Source organism: Anomaloglossus baeobatrachus, chromosome 5, assembly GCF_048569485.1.
Source record: "Anomaloglossus baeobatrachus isolate aAnoBae1 chromosome 5, aAnoBae1.hap1, whole genome shotgun sequence".
NCBI classification, from domain to species: domain Eukaryota; kingdom Metazoa; phylum Chordata; class Amphibia; order Anura; family Aromobatidae; genus Anomaloglossus; species Anomaloglossus baeobatrachus.
In genome coordinates this window covers 222,949,220-222,969,168 of record NC_134357.1, presented here as the reverse complement: position 1 = coordinate 222,969,168, position 19,949 = coordinate 222,949,220, and the positions used below count along the sequence as shown (strand labels likewise).

The window sequence follows — 19,949 nt, the reverse complement described above, 5'->3', positions numbered from 1 at the left end:
AGCCACTGGACCGAGTCGAATTAACTGATTGGGGCCTGGACTTAAGGTCCTTTCCCATCCAAGGCCTGACTGAAGACAACAGCCCCCCAAGAGGGATAGAGAGCCACCGCCCAGGCATAGAGATCCAAAGGGCCAGCGTCTGCAGGCAAATGGGGTTCCCCAGCACACACACAGCAGGGGAGCAGACTACCCTCGCTGAAGCGAAGGCAGTCGAATCTACACACTGAGGTGCAGGAGAAAGGCAGAGACCACCAACCCAAAGAAAAGGGAAGAAGCGCTGCCGGCTGCGGGCACCGTCCACCATCTTGTTGGTTTACCAGAGACTCCAGTGTATCTGTAATAGTGAGTACACCAGTGCCCTCGGGCCGAGCACTGCACCGCACTGCATCAACACTGCCCTGCAGCAGCACAAAATCAACCCCTCGGGCCCCGGGACCACCACCCCCTACCCACGGAGAAGTTAACACCTAAGCTGCGCAACACCTTACCTGGGAGCCTAGTCAACGGCAGCGGTGGTGTCAATCCATTCACCACAACCCCGTGGGTGGCATCACGAACTCTATCTGAAACAAACCACCCCATCTCCGCACGTAGCGCCAGTGCACAACCCCCCTTTTCAGAGAGGCGGCGGATCCCCCGGGTCCATGCAGAGCTCGAGCCACCCACCGACGAGCACGGATCTGAGCGGCTCGGCAGCCGGCCGAGCCCCAGGGCGGTACACAACGGCCGAGCGCTGATCAGGATGCAAATCACGGATCTGCAGCCATGCCCAATTTTGGGTACGACTTTATTTTTGTTCTTATCCCTGTCATTTTTTTGCACCTCATCCATGTGCGTCCTGCAACGGCCGATCACATCACTGTTCGGCACCCGTGCATTTGAAAAGTCAAATGCGCTCCTTCAGTTATGAGCTCTGTCATGCGCCAAAACAATTGATTTCGACCACATATGAGGTATCTGTGTACTCAGGAGAAATTGCACAATACATTTTATGGTGCATTTTTTCCTGATAGCCTTGTGAAAATTCAAAGTTTTATGGCTAAAGTAACATTTATGGGTACAAAAGTAAAATTTTCATTTTTTTCCTTCAACATTGCTTTGGTTCCTGTGAAGCACCTAAAGGGTTAATAAACTTTGTGGATGTTATTTTGAGCAGTGTGAGGGGTGCAGTTTTTAGATTGGTTCACTTTTTGGTATTTTCTCTCACCTAAGGCCTCTCAAATTCACTTCAAATGTGATGTGGTCACTAAAAAAATGGTCCTGCAAATTTCGTTGAAAAAATGAGAAATTGCTGATGAACTTTGAACCCTTATAACTTCCTAATAAAAAAAAATGTTTCAAAAATTGCTCTCGTGTAAAGTAGACATGTAGAAATGTTATTTAGTAACTATTTTGTGTGACATATCTCTTAGATTTATGGGCATAAACTTTCAAAGTTTGAAATTGCAAAATTTTTGCCAAATTTCAAACATTTTCACAAATAAAAGCAAAAAATATTGTCCTAAGTTTACCACTGTCAAGAAGTACAATATATCATGAAAAAACTATCTCAGAATCACCAGGATCCATTGAAGTATTCCAGAGTTATAACCTGTAAAAGTGGCACTGATCAGAATTACAAAAAATGGGCTGGTCAGAAGGGTGTTTTAGTGGCCGGGGTTGAAGGGGTTAAATTGTCTAGAGCCTACAGTACCTTCCTTAAGATTTAGTAATCACAAAATGGCACCAGCGCGACATGTCCTCATTTTATATGTAGAGGGACATGTGACTTAGGCAACCAATGACACAAGCTCTTCTGTCTGAATGTTATAGATGTTTTCTGCACCCTGATTGGCTGCTGGAAAATCCACACAAAGTTAGAGGTAGTCCACTACAAAGCAAAGTGGCCTTATCAATGTAAAGCTGTGACAGAAGGTTTTTTCTAAATACCTTCTGTTGTCAATTCTGCCTGTGAGCGGCGCTATTGCTGTCCGCTCATCCCCATCACATGAAGTGGTTTGCAATGACCCCTCTGATGTCTGGGGATGTCATGTCAACTTCCGGAATTGGAGGTTGACCTGGCATCTCTGAGGCGGGACCATGTGGGATGGGCAGACTGTGGAGAGTAGTCGGGACCACGGGAAGACAGTAGTGAGAACGGAGAAGGAAGCATGCAGTGAAAGAGAGCAGACACAGAGAGTTCAGTAGTGACTGTAAGTCTGAAGGTGGAAGTGAAGTGACACCCTTTCTCAGGTTAATGGTGACCACCAGGAGAGGTGGTTGCTGGTGGAGTACTCCCAGAACTACGTTCCGACGGGGTACAGGACCCTAGCATAGGAAAGAGCTTCAAGACGACCTATTAACACCTGCACAGCAAAGGGGACCATCAAGGACCTTGCTGTCCCCAAAGAATCCGAAGACTCAATAGCAACGGGAGAACCGGGGACAGGACCAGAGACTCAAACCCCACAGGGTTCACGCTACTGTCAGGCGGACGGAAGTGAACAAACCACATGTGAGCAAGGATGGTTGACCTTAGGGAGATCAACATCCACCACTGCGGAGACACCATCACGTGTTTCTCAACGCAGTGATTCTAGAGCAATGCCCCCTGGGAAATATTCAAAGCAAGAAGGCCTGCGGAGACACCATCACATGTTTCTCAACGCTGGCAGGAAACTAGCCAGGTCTTTCACCGGGAAGGAACAACCACGGGAAGGGCAGTCTCCAGTCAAGGAGACCACCTATGCCAAACATGGTATCCATCCACAGACAGCCGTTTCGGGGTATTTGCCCCTCATCAGTGTGGAGTAGGAATCTGGCTAGTGGGACATTGCCTAGTAAAAGACTATGTGAGCAAGGATGGTTGACCTTAGGGAGATCAACATCCACCACTGCGGAGACCCCCAGTGTTCTATACCATGGGGACTCATTTACCAAAGACAGGTGCAGGGGAAGAAGGTACCAGAGAACCAGACTAGCACTGGGATGAAGGGGACCTGGAGGCGAAACCAGCCGGCCTCGGGCAACCAGTTAACATCTAAAGTGAGTAAACCAGTTGCACTAAATACCTGTCTGGACTCCTTCTTCTGACGCCCACTACACCATACACCCGCTGGGGCAATACCCTACTTGCGGAAGGACAACCATACTAGCTGCTAATACCATCAGCCCCAGTAAAGACATTCAGCAGTTGCGGCTCCCTACATTTAGCTGCAACACCGTAAGTGACGTCACAAATAACTTTATCACAAATCCCCTGTAAATATCCCCTTTACAAATAGGGTCCAGAGCACGGAACCGGGTAACGGCCCCGATCGTGACATTCTCAAGACGTACACTGCCTGGAACCGAGTACCCCATATCCCTGGGTGCTACACTATGCTTTGTAGTGGACCACCTCTTTATGAAAAAAAAAAATTTGCCATCCTCTTACCTCTCTCTACCCCTTCCCATCATAAAATATGTCCTCCCTCTCGTCATACAGTCCCACTATAGTAGCCAAAGTAATAGTAAAGTATTAGAAAAGCTACAAACTGATATCAAACAAAATCGAACATTGCTGACTTTTGGGTAAATTGTTTGGCTTTCCAAGCCCTAGCAGGACTGGCCAAAGCTCATAGCAAATTTGAGATTGGCGAACCTTTATACAACAAGTTCACTCATCTCTAGTTAAGAATTTAATGTATTTTCATCAAAATTCTGAAGCCGATGGAAAAAGCAATGTAGTGTATGATACATTGCCCCAGTTGCTATAGAGCCCATTTCAAGTTATTCAATATGCAAAATTGCATATTACATAAAATTGCTTACCTCCATGCAAATACACAGTATTCTGCATCAGAGATGATGCATATTAAAACCCCCAGTAATTACAATATTTAGAATTTAAAGTGACAAAAGAATTTTTTGATCTGTAAAAAAGCGCACACAAAATTTTACAGATTTTTTTGCTATTTTTAACTGTTAGTTTAAAGTATTAATGTATGTAATCTCATGTATAATTTTCCCCACATTTTTGTAATATTAAAATACCACGTTTAAATTGATACAGAATTCCTGTCTGTGATCAGTTTATTGCTCCCAGTATTCAAAACCAGCAGCTATTTTCTATGGGAGATGATCACCTTTGTAAAACAAATCAGTTATTACTTCCTTCCTCTTCAAGAGGAAGTTACGAGCTTTCTTTCTTCGCTCTCAAACGTAGAAGGCCTTCAATATTCACAATAGTTATTGTCTGAAGAAAAATAACCTTTCCATGATCTAAACTCTAAATTGAAAGGACATTAAGAATTACATACTTGTAACTGGTGGAGTTTGAATTCCAGGGAATCCCTTATGAGAGGTGGGAGCGGCTGTTTTTCAATTCTTGTCAAGGTTCTGACAGTACAATAACTTCTTCCTGAAAATATTTATAAGGGTAAACATACTGAGCTAAGAATACATTGAATCCAATTTTAGGTTGTATTTAAAAAAAACAAGCAAAGGAAAACCCATGCTTGGCCAATTTAAAAAAAAAAACAACCTAATTTTGGATTAACATGCATTTTTTTCATTCTACTTTATCATCTGTTTGTATTCACTCCTGTGTTTGGATGTACACTTGTGTTTTATAGTTTTTTTCTTTGTTTTTTTTTCTTGCACTGTTTTGAGCCAGTTAGGCCAGGTAAAGACGGCATATTTCATGTATATAAACCACAATTCATATCACAGTCTGAGATTTAAATGAACAGCACCAACCACAGCCTCCCAGAGGCTGTTTGTTGAGGTTTACAATTTTCTTTATTCGTAAATCTCTTGTTTTAAGAAGGACCCACAAGTTCTCAAAAGAGAATAGGTCTGGTAAGGAATTAGCTATGTCATTTTTTCATCTATAAGGCTTTTTTTTTATCAACTTTTTATTTCGGAAAAAGATTTTTACAATCAAGAAAAAACATTCCAATTATGAAAACAATCACAGGTAATCAGGAGGTACATCAGTTCACAGATAAGCAAAACTATACATCAGAACAGTATCGACTCAAATCTTATAGCCGGACTCAAATCAAGACTACACTCTGCTTAAAAAAATCATAATATCACATACATAGAACGAGAAATATAGCAGGTTAAACAACTTCCCTCCATGGCACAACATTCAGGGATCAAGATGGTACATCTCTAGGCATTCCATTAAATTTGAAAAGTGTCTATAAAGACGTCCCAGGCAGTCCATATGATAGTAAACCTATCCATCGTGTCGTGGAGCTGTGCTGTCAAGAGCTCCATGACTCTAACATCTTGAATCCTTGCACATAGGTCAGAAATTGATGGAGGGGCTACGCTCTTCCAAAATAGTGATATCAAACATTTAGCAGCTGTAAGAATGTGCAAGACAAGTTTAATTTAATTCCTGCCTAGTGACGATGGAAGGACATTCAATAAATATGCCACCGGGTCTCTACTTACTCCCCTACCCAGCACCTTTCCTATTAAAGACTCTACCTCTGCTCAAAAACCCATAATCCCTGGGCACGTCCAAAAAATGTGATATAAGGATGCCCCTCCCCCACCGCATCTCCAACAACTGTCTGGGTAGGCATGATTAAACCTGTGCAGAAGATCTGGGGTGTGATACCACAAAATAAGAACCTTAACTTGGTTCTCTTTATAAAGAGTGCTAGCAAAGGACCGGAAAGTCCTAGAGCACACCACTAACCAAACTGCCTCCATTAAAGAACGGCCCACCCAGCCCTCCCAGCTCTTCATGTATGAATGTGAAACTAATCCTAATGCAATCCCATTTGCCAGTATAGAGTAAATAGCTGAAATCAGGCCTCTGGTCGAGTTCTGTCTGGAACATAGGCTCTCAAACTCTTATGGATGAGGTGGCACCTCCCTCCTCATGATATCTGAAAAAAAGTGTGCAATCCGCTGATATGAAAAATATAGGTGGAAGGGCAAACTGTGTTGGTCATGTAGTTCGGTGAAAGACTTTAGCTTTAGTGTAACTGGGTTTACTATATCACAAAACCAGAAAAGCCCGGCCTTCGTCCATTCACCCACCACCCCCGAGCCCATACCCTCAGTAATGTGAGGGGTAAACAGAAAAGGAGTCAAAAGAGAGGAGAGAGTTGCTAAATGGAATCTCATTCTACAGTGTCGCCATACATCCCTTGTAAGTGCCATTGGTCCTAGAAAAACCTTAGAGGGTATATCATAAGGGTGACCCCATATCAGGGAGCTCGGATGAAAAGAAGCAAGCCACAGCTTCTCGATCTCCATCCACTTGATGTAGGCGGGAAGGGTTGTACACGAAGTTAAACAGTGTAGCTGCGAGGTGTAGGAATAAAGAGCGAGACTCGTACACGACAGGCCCCCCCTTGCACGAGGCACGCAGAGGACTGAATCTGGGATACGATGCCTCCCCGAGTGCCATATAAATTGCATGAGGGAAGATTTCACTTTTTTTAGAACCACCATAGGAACCCGTACCGGAAGCGTCTCAAACCGGTAAAGGAATCTAGGGAGGATACACATTTTAACCGTGGCAATTTTATCAAGGAATGAGATCTGCAAAGGACCACTTTTTGAGCTGAGTTTCTAACTCTCTTATCAGGGGTTGGAAGTTCACTTGATATACCGACTTATAGCTAGGGGTAATTTATCTCCCAGATACCGCAGAGAATCTATAAAGCTTTTACTGGCAGCCAAGCAGTGGAAACGTCAGTGCATATGATGGAGCATTTTTCTGGATAAAATCTTGGTTTTCCTGAGAGATGCAGATATTTTTCTATACTCAGTCTCAAAGAAAGTGTCTTCTAAAGCTGGCAGTAGGTGTAGGAGCTGATTTTGAGTCTAAATTCAAACTGAAGAGGCCCAACTAGCTCATCTCTAAAGGGTACCTGACTGTCACCAAGTTTTAGCTTATGAGCTGTGGCCACCATCAGGGAGCTCTTATATACATTATTCTAGAATACTGTATATAAGAGCCCAGGCTGCTGTGTATAACATAAAAACACCTTTATAATACTCACCTAGGGGGCGGGCCAAAAAGATAAGTGTTACTGCTCTCTGGTCTGGTGCCTCCTCTCCGTGGCGATCTCCATCCAGTAGTACCTTACATCCACCTTGCTGGTGTATGAATGGAAGTGGAGGTCTGTGTCCGTTACTGATCCAACAATGGGGACCATCGATCTGGTCAGTCAAGAGTCACTCTAATCTCATCAGTCCATAAAATCTTTTAAAATCTGTTGTAAGATACATCTTGGCCCAGCCGTGACATTTAACCTTCAGTGTCTTCTTCCGTGGTGGTAAGATTTGAGCCTTCGTCACCTTGGCCAAGTCTCTGAGCACTGAACCCCTTGCACTTCTGTAGACTTAAATGAGGTTGCATTTCTGGATATCAAAGAATAAATAAAAAGAAAAATGAGGAAGACAACGAGGCGCCAAATCTAAGTGTAGATGAAATTGAATACAGATTGCAATGATTGAACGAATTTTACACATGTGACAGTGACCATGTAGTTTACGTGGTCACCTGTGAATGTGGTCTTCAATACGTTGGCTACACCACATGTGATGCCCCTGGACTATCGGGTTGTCACAGGGTATTGCACAATCTGTCCTCCCGTGCAGTATCCACCTCCTTGGTTTTGAGTCCCTAACTATATTGCGTTGCCTACATCAGCTTATCAAACCCTAAATACACCCTGCACCACACCCACCAAACAGACCAGTGGCATGCCTCTGCTGGTCACAGGATGTGGGCGTTCCTATTGTGGTGACGCAGAGGTTATATTACGTCATTTCCGGTACGGCGTCACCAATGATATGGGAAATACATTGCGGCGTTCCACGTGTGTTTGCACGTGGGGGTCCTGGCCACACCCCCACGTGCTACACAACGCGTACATCCGTGAGGTGATAGGCATGAAATTGGTTTAGTTGATACAGCGTCACTGGATGGGGTGTGTTCCATCCATGAAGAGGATCCATATATGGCCTGATTGGTCAGGGTCAACGTGGATAGTGATTGGATACTCACCCTTTATAAGGTTAGACTTTTTAATTAGAGACCACCCCCGGAAGAAGGAGATATACCGAAACCTATGGGTCGGGGATTTGGGCTCCCATTCACCATTTAGGTATGTTTGGTTGCAATGTATACTTAGTGCCTTGTTACAGAATTTTGACACTTTGTCTTGTGATGTGAAAGTAACAGGCACCTAATGTGTAGCAGCACATTTCATCTATATGCAATCTTGGCTTTTTAGCCCTTTATGTGCAGTGTATTTATATGTAGCATGTGCTACCATATACCTATTGTGGTGTGAGGGCGCCATCTTGTGGTACTCACCATTTATTGTCTCTGCTAATTCTATTTTAAAATGTTTGTCTGCTTTTTAGCTATTTTTCATCAATAAAATATACAATTTTACTATTTAGTCGTTGTACAGAATTTCTCTTCTTTGCTTAATATCAATCTGTATATGGCTTCATCCATATTGTGATTATGGCACGGACTTGTCCGTGTTTTTTGGTATTGTTTATTTATATTGCGTTGCCTACATCAGCTTATCAAACCCTAAATACACCCTGCACCACACCCAACAAACACACCAGTGGACGGCTTGAGTGGAATAGAGTTGCCCACCTGGGAGGTTGGAAAGGGGAGGTGAGGAGTGTCAAAAAGAGAGTAGTCTGAGGAGTGAAAGTCTCACTTTCACTCCTCAGACTACTCTCTTTTTGACACAGCCCCGCTCCCTCTCAGGACGTCGGGAGCGGGGCTCCCAGGAAACGATCTAGGTGGCAGACGGTGGTCTGGGCCTAGAGGGGTCGGATCCCCGGTCGCAGGTAATCGTGGCAAGGGGCATGGATCTGTCGAGGAGGACAGCCGGTGGCCTTGCACCATCACCGGTCCGGGATCAAGGCACAACGGGGTACGTGGACCCTAGGTCGGGGAGTAGCTTCAGGCAACCCGATAATTTACCCGAGGAGAACGGAGCCTTCAAGAGTCATTCCCAACTGCTCCAAAATCGGGGCACTAGCGCAACGAGGGGGATAGGTCTTTCCAATCCAAAAACGGTCCAGAAAATCCCAAGCATGACCCCTGAGAGCAAGCTCCCACACTTAGCTATAGTGGGGAGCGGGACCCGGCAAGTTTCACACTACCGGGACCACCAGAGAAGTAAACTTAGTGCCAGGAGGCAGGTCAAGGATCATCAGGCAGCACCATTGGGGACGGGACCCGAACTAAGCTCCCCTCAGTGGCAGCGGTGTCCAGAGACTTGTTTTACCAGTTGTCAGTGTCTGCTTAATGGACTGAGTGAGTACCAAAGTGACCCCCCCCTTGCACCCAAGGGCGTTCCCCTCAACCACCGAGTCCCGGGGTATTCCCTTCTACCCATGGAGGGTTTCTAACACCTGGCTGCCCCATTCCATCACCCCCGGGTACTCCCCAACTGCAGCGGTGGTACTCCTAATTACCACATACCACGGGTGGCGTCAATATCTCTTATAAATACCCCCTTCATTTCAGTGGCCGCATGACCCCCGGGTCTGGAAACCCTCGAGCCACTGAAAATCCGCATTCGAGCAGCTCGGCTGCTGACATGGGGGCGGCACACCACACAGACAGTGTGGTCTTGCATGAATGGCCACAGGCACAATGCGAAAAAAGGTTTTCTTAAACATAGTCTCTCCAGACACCTGTTAATCAAACATCAAAAAAAAATTTGATATCAAAGTGACCCCCTGTAGAAAGAATTGCAGAGTACGATAGTGACAGTTTAAAAAAATTAAATAGGAAGGAGTCCTATTGGATTTTTAAGCTGAAAACCTTATACCCAGATGGTTTGAACAATGTGATAGAGAATGTTTAAATGTATATGGATTTATTTTATCTGATTTTTTGTTTGTTTTTTTTTCTCTTTTTTTAAGTGCAATATAACTGGAAGTGACTCTTTCATATAAGTGCATGATGTTTAAACTATTATCTAAAAAAAAAATTGTGTTTTTAATCTGAATAATTCATTATATGTGTTTTAAACACCAAAATATTTTCTTTTCTTCATTAATATTTACATTTTTTATTTTTATTTTTATTTTCATTCAAAATTCATTGTAATTTGAGGGGGGCAGCAGCGGTGGTGAAGCGGGGTCACAGGAGGCAGAGGTTGTGCTGGCAGGTGCGGCGGATCAGTGGCAGCGGGGTCCGTGGTGGCAGGTGCGGTGGCGTCTGTGGTTGCAGGTGCGGTAGTGGCAGGCGCGGTGGCGTCCGGGGTGGCAGGAGCCGCGGGACACCGTGGTGGCAGGAGCCACGGGATCCGTGGTGGTGGCGGCGGCGGCAGCAGCGGCGGGTGAGTCGTGCAGCAGGCCGATGCTGTGAGTGTCCCGGTTCAAATGATGGCGCGGGCGCAGATGGAGCTCTCATCCAAGAGCTCCATCTGCGCATGCGCTCGCTCCTGGCGCCATCATTTGAAACTGGGACCGCGGACAAACTGGGTAACTTGCTGCAGTGCACAGCCACCCGCCCCGCACGCACAGAGTGGCAGCCAGCTGGCTGCCAGCCCACCCTGCGTGCAAGTGGCCGGGTACTTGTGCTTGCGTGCGGGTGCCCGTGTGAGGGCAGGTGGCAGCTGCCGTCCGCACACAGCACCCGGCTGCCGCCCGCACACAGGACCCGGCTGATGCCCGCACGGGCACCCGCCTGCCGCCCGCACACAGCACTCGGCTGCCGCCCGCACACAGCACTCGGCTGCTGCCCGCACACAGCACCCGGCTGCCACCCGCACACAGGACCCGGCTGATGCCCGCACGGGCACCCGACTGTCGCCCGCACACAGCACCCGGCTGCCGCCCGCACACAGCACCCGGCTGCCTCCCACACGCAGCCACGGGTACCCGGCTGCCACCGCACGCAAGCACAGGTACTCGGCCGCTTGCACGTAGCCACAGGCACCCGGACGCCAGATCGCCGCACAGACAGGACACCCAGATACCGCTATATTCGGATTATAAAACGCACCCCCCATTTTCCTCCCAAATTTTTGGGAGGAAAATTGTGTCTTATAAAGCGAAAAATACGGTATATATACACATATATATTAGTAAAAAACAAAAGCATGCATAAATATGTGTTTGTTTACATCTACTTAGCTATATACCTGAGTCTATGAAATGGCTGAATTAAGTATTTTTGGTTACTCAAATTCTTATCCTCAACAGTCCCCCCTAAAGACTTATTTCTGCCATTTCCGGATACTAAGGGTACTGTGTTCCCTTAGGAAGAGAGGTAGAAAGATCTGTTGTGAAAACCTGCTTAATTGAACGTTGAGGCATGGGCGGAGAGGGGAAAGGGTTTTCTTCACCGGTTTGAGACCAAGGATTCCTAGACGAATCCTCACCCTTTGTAGTGGGGCTTTCCCATGTCCCAAGGTTCTCTAAGTCCTCTCTTCTAACTGTTTTGGCAATGATGGTCTGATACTGTACAGGTCTTTTGAAAAGGATAAATATGAGCAGGATGCTCAGTGCAGCTCTGGTTGATCGACCCTTCTGCAATTCAAGACGTGGATCCATGTTGTCCTGCCCTCAAGCTTCATCAAAATTTTACGTGGTTAGGAGAAACTGGATCAGCTCATCTAGTTTTGACTCATGGCTCTTTCTCGCTTGTCCTTTAGGATCAATCAGTCTCCTGACCGAAAACCATATACTACTAGCTCTGATTTAAAATCTGGAATTGGAGAATACACCTGTTTATCACACTATTTAGTCAAATATATAAAGATGTGCATGCCTGTGCTAAACCAAAAAACATCTTACATAGAGACCTGTTTATTACTAAAAGAAAACAAAACATACATTTTGTTCACGATTTGCCAGTTTCCACTTTTCTATAAAATATACACTTTTTTGTAAACCGATCTTTTTTCTTGTTTACATACCACCATCATGTGCTTCTCAGCAATAATGTCGTTTTCCACATTGGAATGCCTCTGACCAAACCTGGAGAGAAATCTACACAACACGCACAGACTTGCATACAACGTGCTCTAGATATATATTTATAATCAGTTTGCAGTCTCTAAAAATGGGTAGAGCAGGTGCAGGGTGTTTCTGCAGATTCTTTACAGTTCTCACTTCGTTTTAGGCACATATCTTACAAGACTGGGTGACTCTGTCCACCTGAGTACTGAACCCTGGTGTCACCAAATCACACACTGACAATTGTCTTTCACAAATGTTACCTGGGCCATCATTGAGAAGAGATCTCATGGCAGAAAAAGCTTACCACCCTTTATCCACAGACCTTCCTCAGTCAGCTGGCTCCCTGCATGTCACACTCCATTCCTTGTTGAATTGATTGTTCCTGTAGGGATTTAAGAACACAAGGATTGGCAGGTGTCACTAACAACGTGACAGGTGCCACCGAGGTATGGTCCGAATTGGTGAAAGACTCTCAACTCTAGGCCCGTTCATTACTTGTTTGTCGGCTACACCTGTGCGAGCATCTCCTCTGGCTCCATCACCGTCAGCTCAGGTCTAGACGTTATCTTCAGTATACCTGGCTCATTGGACAACAGGAAAAATATACAACCTACAAAGACATTTAACCATCTTACCCACTCCTATTGTACCCATCCAGAGAAAACATTAATACATCACTGCCTCCTGTACCAATAGGAGGGGAGGAAGTGGTTCAAATTTAGACTACCTCATGTTGTGTAAACAGTAGCATATCCAGTGTAGAATCGACTAACATCTTGTTCCATCTATGAAAACAAAAAAACTAAAAACATACATTAGATCATTCTTAAAACTTTAAGTCTGACCTTAATACAATTAGTGGTCATCTATACTTCACATGACTGAAAATACTAAATAAATAAATAAACATATAGGATAAGATTTCCCTATTTCTGTTAACAGATATGCCAATAGTAATCCAGTAAATATGACTTGCGGGGGAAGGGTGAGCCTCAGAACTTGTATAATATGTCTGCTGCGCCCTCTACTGCTGGAAAAATATAATCGATGACGATGACTTCTCCCCCCTTTTTTTCTTTTTTTGTTTTTGTGTACCAATCTGGCAAAAATTCATAGTTTTTATGCTGCTATTCTCTAAAAGAAAAATGAAAAGAGCAGGCAATAAATTAGCTACGTACTAGAAACTAAAGTTGGTGAAACACTGGAAATAACTTATATCTCTACAACAATATACATTGCTGGGGAATTTTGAAACCTTACGATAGACAACACAGTTCGTATATACTGTATCTATAAAAGAAAGGAAAACCTTTCATAGTAGAAATAACTGAGACATGGTTAGATGACAGCTATGACTGGGCGGATAACCTGCAAGGATATAAATTGGTTAGAAGAGATCGTAAAAACAGGAAAGGGGGTGGAGTCTGTATGCAGAGTCACAAAATAAAAATATATTGTTCGAATAAATCGCCATAAAAAAACAAAACAACACAGAAACTAATTCGCATCTCTCAAAAAATCTGATTTTCCATACAAAGTTAATTTAATCATTCAGGTATTAGCAGGATATTAAAATGTAAAATCCTGAACTCTAAGACTATGTCCGCACTTTGCTTTTTACCTGCTTTTTTGCTGCTTTTTCAACTGCAGCATTTAATGCCAAAATGGATGTGTTCTGCTTTGCAAGCATAGTCTTTGGGAATTTGGGTTTCTTGTCCACACTATGCTGTTCAAAATGCTGCCTTTTTGTGGCAGAAATTTTCTGGGCAAAAACTCTGCTTTGCAGTTCAAAACGCAAATGGCAAAAACAATTGACATGTTGCTTCTTTGAAAAGCAGAGTTTTTGCCCAAATTTCTACCACAAAAAGGCAGCATTTTGAACAGCATAGCGCGGACAAGAATCCCAAATTCCCATAGACTATGCTTGAAAAGCAGAACACATCCATTTTAGCATTAAACCCTGCAGTTGAAAAAGCAGCAAAAAAGCAGGTAAAAAACAAAGTGCGGTCATAGCCTAAGGGTTAAACAGAACTTACTTCACCATTTGGGAAGGCCACATTCCATCCTTATCTTTTAGTAGAAGCCAGAGCAAAGGGGAAAAAAAACTCATCTTCTGTTTTAAAGAAAACATAGCCTTGAAACCTCTACTCTCCACAATACACATCTCCGCTGGATGCATTATATATTTTTTTCTTTTTACAAATGGATATGATACCTTCTAACACCACTGGGGTAAGTCTTTTAAGATTTTTAGATTAGCTAACACGGTACAAAGATATATATTTATCCGCCTCTATTCTATTTTAAGATATAATGCTGCTGGACTTTTAGAATACTAATTGTTTTATACGGGCAGTTACCTCTTTCTATTTACCAATTCTTTAAAAGTTTCACTTATTTATCTCTGACTTGCATTTTTTGGATAGCTGAGTAAACAAATATACTATTTTATACTTATTCAAATATATTAGTCATATATACCAGAGAACATCCCTCCCCCCAAAAAAGAAAAAAAAAAGTTTAAAGGGGATGGGTTGAGAACTTTGGACAAAGAACCACTGAGAGGGGCGTGGCTAAGCTGGGTGTATACGGAGAGTGTCTACATTATTATGCATTTATGCTTGATTCCTATGCAGAACAAGGGATTCAAAATAACACATTTTGTACTTGTAAACTCTCAATATTCTCACTAGGCTAAAAGAATCCCAAAAATCTTCCAATTATCAAAAAGTGCTGTAAGATAGAAAATCCAGCACAATTACATGTACATTTAACACTTGGTCAGTTTTTTTTTTTTCTTTCTGCTACTTCTCCGGAGCTGTCTAGCCCCCCTTTCCAGATGTGCGGGCAGTGTGCATTCCACCTCGCGAAGAGGGGGGGGGGGTGCTGCCAGTCTCTTCCCCATCTTTCCTTTGTTAGAATAATCCTGTTAGGAGCATCTTTGAAACTGAACTAAGGAGTGATAACTTCACAATCTCATCGTAGATTCTTTACACTACCCATGTCCATCATAACCCACCAATTTATACAACCTCTTGCAATTCTCAGCTCCTGTAGGAAAAAACAATCTCTTCTTGAACAGAGTATACATAGTGCTCTAATTGGATTGGCCAACTCCAATTTGAATCCTTTCCCAACTCGTTGTGAATCTTTCTAATACATTCTAATCACAACAGTGGCGCGTGTCTGAATACACAGGGGAATGCGGTGATTCTAACACTTTAATTCACCTGAACCCTTCCCCCTCCTCGCTTATATGAGCAGTGGATGTGTTACATAAACACAGGGTGGATTACGCTAGTTTCCTTCTACTCTATTCATATTCCAAACAAATCACTCAGTCCTTCCTACAGATCACTACAGCTCCTTTGCTTGCTCTGCTGCTAATTACTCACAGCTGCAACTTTTAGTCCACTCAGTCTCTCTCACTGTTCTAGCCCCCCTTCTCCTATTCCTAATTAATCACAGTTGTCAGTTCGCTGAGGCTGTGGGCAACAGGCCCCTGCTTCTCCCACTAAAAATTCCTCATTCGCAGCTCCAGGTCACTGACCACCCTCCTTTGTGTCCCCCTCCCGCTCTGTGTAAAGACTGCAGCTATGCGGGTAATTGACCCTTTGAGGACTGGGTAAGAGCTGGGAAATTACAAGCCCTCTCGTTATCCCTGTGAAAAGGTTGGAGCTCCCAGCCCCCCTCCCTCTGCTGCTAAAAAATTCCTCTGTCACTGGAGTAACCACTACCTACATATATTATATATACACACACAACTCCTATATACATATAGACACACAGCCCTTATATTCATATATATACCTCCATATATAGCCCGTATATACACAAGCAGTCAGATCCCAATGACCTACACCCGGCACTCAGGGAGTTTGAGTTATTCCTTGTTTTCAAGGCCACCGGCAAAAATAAAAATCGGCACACTGTAGGTCGCAGTGTAACTCCTCTCCCAGATCAAAACCCAAACCTTTCTCCGAAAATCCTCCGACCCACAAGCAGAACAACACATACAATGTATATGAAGCTCACATGTGGGTTTTTTGAGAGTGATCAGTTCTCCTTGTCGGGGGACACTCGGGTACTAGGAAATGGCCTCCTCTATCCGGAAGTGAAATTCAGCCAATAATTATTCTTTAGGTGGCTCCACGTTTGGAGCGCCAGCTGTTGAGGTGAGAGGTGAGACTACAAATGGGTCTCTTAAGGTCTGACTGCCGTGTCCAAATTTTATTGTCATGTCCACAGCGAGAAAGAACAATAACGGACACTGAATCAGTTATGAACCTTCTCCATGACTGATGCTAGAGCTACTACTCGTTTATTGTTCCTAAAACGTTTTACAGTTCAGGAGAAGTAAAGGGTGTAGACAAAGTATAGTCCAATCAAGTATCGCCGGCTGGACTCAGGATGTATAGGAATTTGCATAGTCTCTGCTGGATTGGTCAGTCCAAACTTTAGAAATTCTCCTTTGTTCATCATCTTGGGTGTAGACAGAATGTGGCAGCCATCTTTAGGTTACATGTGCTTTTATATTGTATTAAGGAAAAAACACTGAATATGCAGTATATGTGTATATATATATATTGTGAGGTAGCGCGGTCGGCTGCGCAGCAGAAGACACGGGATCCAGGCATATAGGTTCACAGCACACGGTGTTTAATGTCCAAACAAAAATCCACAGCAATATACATGTCTCTCCAGCAGAGACTCAGGGAGTTGTGATCACTCCCTCACACCCGGCACCTCTGCCCCTCGTTCCTGTTTCCATTTAACCCTTCCTTCAGCCTGTAGGGAAACAGCATTAACCCTAGAGTGGATTTACTTTCTATCATGGAGTGAGCACAACCGGGGCGAGACATACCGGCCGTCATAGATAACCCCGGTCACAGTCTCACAATATATATATATATATATATATGATATATATATATATTTTTATATATATGAAAGCATATATATATTAGTAAAAAACAAAAGCATGCATAAATATATGTTTGTTTACATCTACTAAACTATATACATGAGTCTATGAAATGGCTGAATTAAGTATTTTTGGTTACTCAATTCTAATCCTCAACAGGTGGGGGATGGTTGGTTTGTGGTAAGGTCTTTAGTCAGACATTCCAGAATCATGCAATATCCACCAATCACAATAAGTAATTTCACTGCTTCCACGTCCTTCACACATGCTTAAATACCAATGTTAGGGTCTGATTAAGTCTTTTACACTAATGTACATTTGGATTTCTTGAAAACAAAGGAAGTATCAATATACAATAGCCGCAGCGGCCAGTGTGAAAGTGAAAAGTATGTGCATTTATTATATGCAGTATACAGAAGTTTTGTACAATGAATGTGCACATTAAGCAGATCTAAATCTAAGCAAACAAAAATAATGCTTCTACTGTATGTCTTATTTATCTGTGGAAGAGAAAGTACACATAGGGTCTTACCCGATATGGGATTTCACAGATAGGGTGCCAAAGGCACACTCACCTGATGAAATTGTGTCATATTTCAAATGGTGGTCAGCAGCAGCCCCGACGAAAGCGGTAAAACAATATGGTAAAAAAGGGAGAGATCCGGGTTTAATGCTGCGCTAGAAACCACAAGAATCCAAGGATATATGATGAAATCCTTTTTCTTTATTTCTGCAGGTCAACTCGTTTCAAAGACATATCTGTCTTCTTCATCAGGACAAAAAACAAAAGGAACAATATAGCAACGACCACAAAATAGGAGTATTATATACACGCCTAGGATGTGCCACGTTGTGAGTCAGCAAACCTATGACTCAGAGCCACATGGGATGTGGAAAAGGAAAAAAAAGGAGAAAAAAAGAGAAGAAAGAAAGATTCTTTAATTGCGATCCATTTCCACAGGTTGACCTGCAGAAATAAAGAAAAAAGATTTCATCATTTATCCTTGGATTCTTGTGGTTTCTAGTGCAGCATTAAACCCGTATCTCTCTCTTTTTTACCATATTGTTTTATCTACTGTATGTCTGTTAGTTTTTAAAATACAGATGGTCATAAGGGAAAAAAAATTGCAAAAAATTAAAAAATATATATTTTCTGATGATACATTCCCTTTGAACAATGAATTTGAATATCCACTTTGTAAAAGACTGTCACACAATTGAATTGCTTCTGATTCATATATATTTTTATCTGTAGTTTGTTTAGTGTTATTTCATTATCTGAAATATTAATAACATTGCACAGGTGGCAAAAGGTGGCACGTAAAATGTCGTAGCAAAAAGTTTTGAGGCTACTTCTGTATTTGTAGTAAAAATTTACATAATTCTAAACTGTCATAAAGAGTGATCAGATGAAGTGCAAAAACGTATCATGAAATTATCTTCATCACAAACCCCCATTCCAACTGATTTTCAGCCTTGGCCCCAAAAATAACCTACTTACATAATTTCAGTGATCTTATTAGCTCAGGAAAGTGTTAACGAGGATAAGGCAGTTGAAATCACTCTGTCATGCTGATTATATTATAAGAGCAGATAGGTTGTTTTAAAAGTGGGCTGGTGCATGAAAAGGTTGTTTTATTCTGTTAACATGCTTATATCCCCAGAAATATGTTCAGTCATTATTGCGTGGCAGCAAAAGGCCTCTAAAGGCAAGGACGCTGTTGCTTGTAAGATGGCTTAATCAACCATATACTGTATCATTAAAAACTTCAAATACAGAGGTTCAGTTTCTATAAAGAACATTTCAGGTTGCCCAAGAAGGTCCAGTAAGTACCCAGCCCCTGTTCTAAAGAGAATTCAGCTATGGGGTTCAACATCAGTGAAGAGCTTACTCAGCTATGGCAGTACGCAGGTTTAAGTGTATCTGCAGGCACAGTTCGATTAAAGCTTTCAGAGGCTGGCCTGATGTCAAGGAAGGCAGCAAAAAAGTCGCTACTCTCCAAGAAATACATTAAGGCCTAGATGATATGGATAATATTCCTCAAAGATCCAGTCTTTATGGATAATTTGAGTAAAAGGAAAATGTATGTAAAATAAAAGTTACAATTACAAGAGATAGATAAAGATAAGGTTTAGAGGACCCCTTTGCATATGAAACAGGGATCTCAATTGTTTAAAATGGGTGCAGTATTAATAGTGATGAGCGAGCACAAAATGCTAATGTGCTTGGTACTTGAATCGAGCATGTCAGATGCTTGGATCGGCTCGACTCAAGTACTGAGTATAAAGGAAGTCAATGGGAAACTCGAGCATTTTTCCGGAAGATCCTAACAGCAGGGCTGGGGAGGCAGGAAAAATTGCTGAAGTGAATGAAAACAGCATTCAAATGGAATGGGAACAGAATGATGAAGATACTTGGATGCATCTCTTGACTTTTTAAAGAGTGACAATAAAACATACAAAACCAAGAATAAAATGGATTTTACAGGAAAAACGTTAGGAAACATTCTTTCCACTATAATGGCATGTATATGTTGCGGGCGGGGGCCGCTGCCGCTTCTGGGGCCGCTCGGATCCGAGTTTGCTGCTGCGGCTCGAGTGGTGACTGGACCCGGGCTCGCACGACCGTCTGTCCTCACAACCGTCAGAAGGGGGGATATTTACAGGGGATTTGATGTGTCGGGGACACCACCCGTGGGTTGCGGTGAGGGATGGTGAAACCACCGCTGCTTGGTGATGGGGCGCCCGGGCTGATGGAGCAGGGAAGCAAGATGGGATCCCCTCCACGGGTAGTAGAGGTGTAGTCCCGGGGTCCGTTGTCAGTACATGGGAGTAATGTCTGCTGGAGGTGGCGTGCCGGTTTGGACCGGGGATCAATGATGTACTCACAGTTCAGTAATCACACACAAGTCAAGTGGTAAACCAAGTTGTCAGTGACCGGTCGCCGTTGGGGGGTGTATTCGGGTCCCACACCCGGGTGTAGCAAACAGGTGTCCCTACCTCCTGCACTCTGTGTTTGTCTCTTCTGTGGGACGACTCCACATGGAACGGGGAAGTCCACTCCCGGTACTGTGTATGT

At 43.4% G+C, this 19,949-nt stretch overlaps 1 long non-coding RNA gene across 1 annotated transcript in view; it reads left to right on the top strand.

Moving 5' to 3' along the window:
• LOC142309876 (uncharacterized) overlaps window positions 1-18,269 on the top strand; it is a 114,700-nt gene extending 96,431 nt beyond the window's left edge. Inside the window, exon 4 of the long non-coding RNA XR_012754024.1 lies at window positions 17,607-18,269. This is a non-coding gene — a long non-coding RNA (uncharacterized LOC142309876). The remainder of the gene's footprint in view (window positions 1-17,606) is intronic.
• The last annotated feature ends 1,680 nt before the right edge of the window (window positions 18,270-19,949 follow it).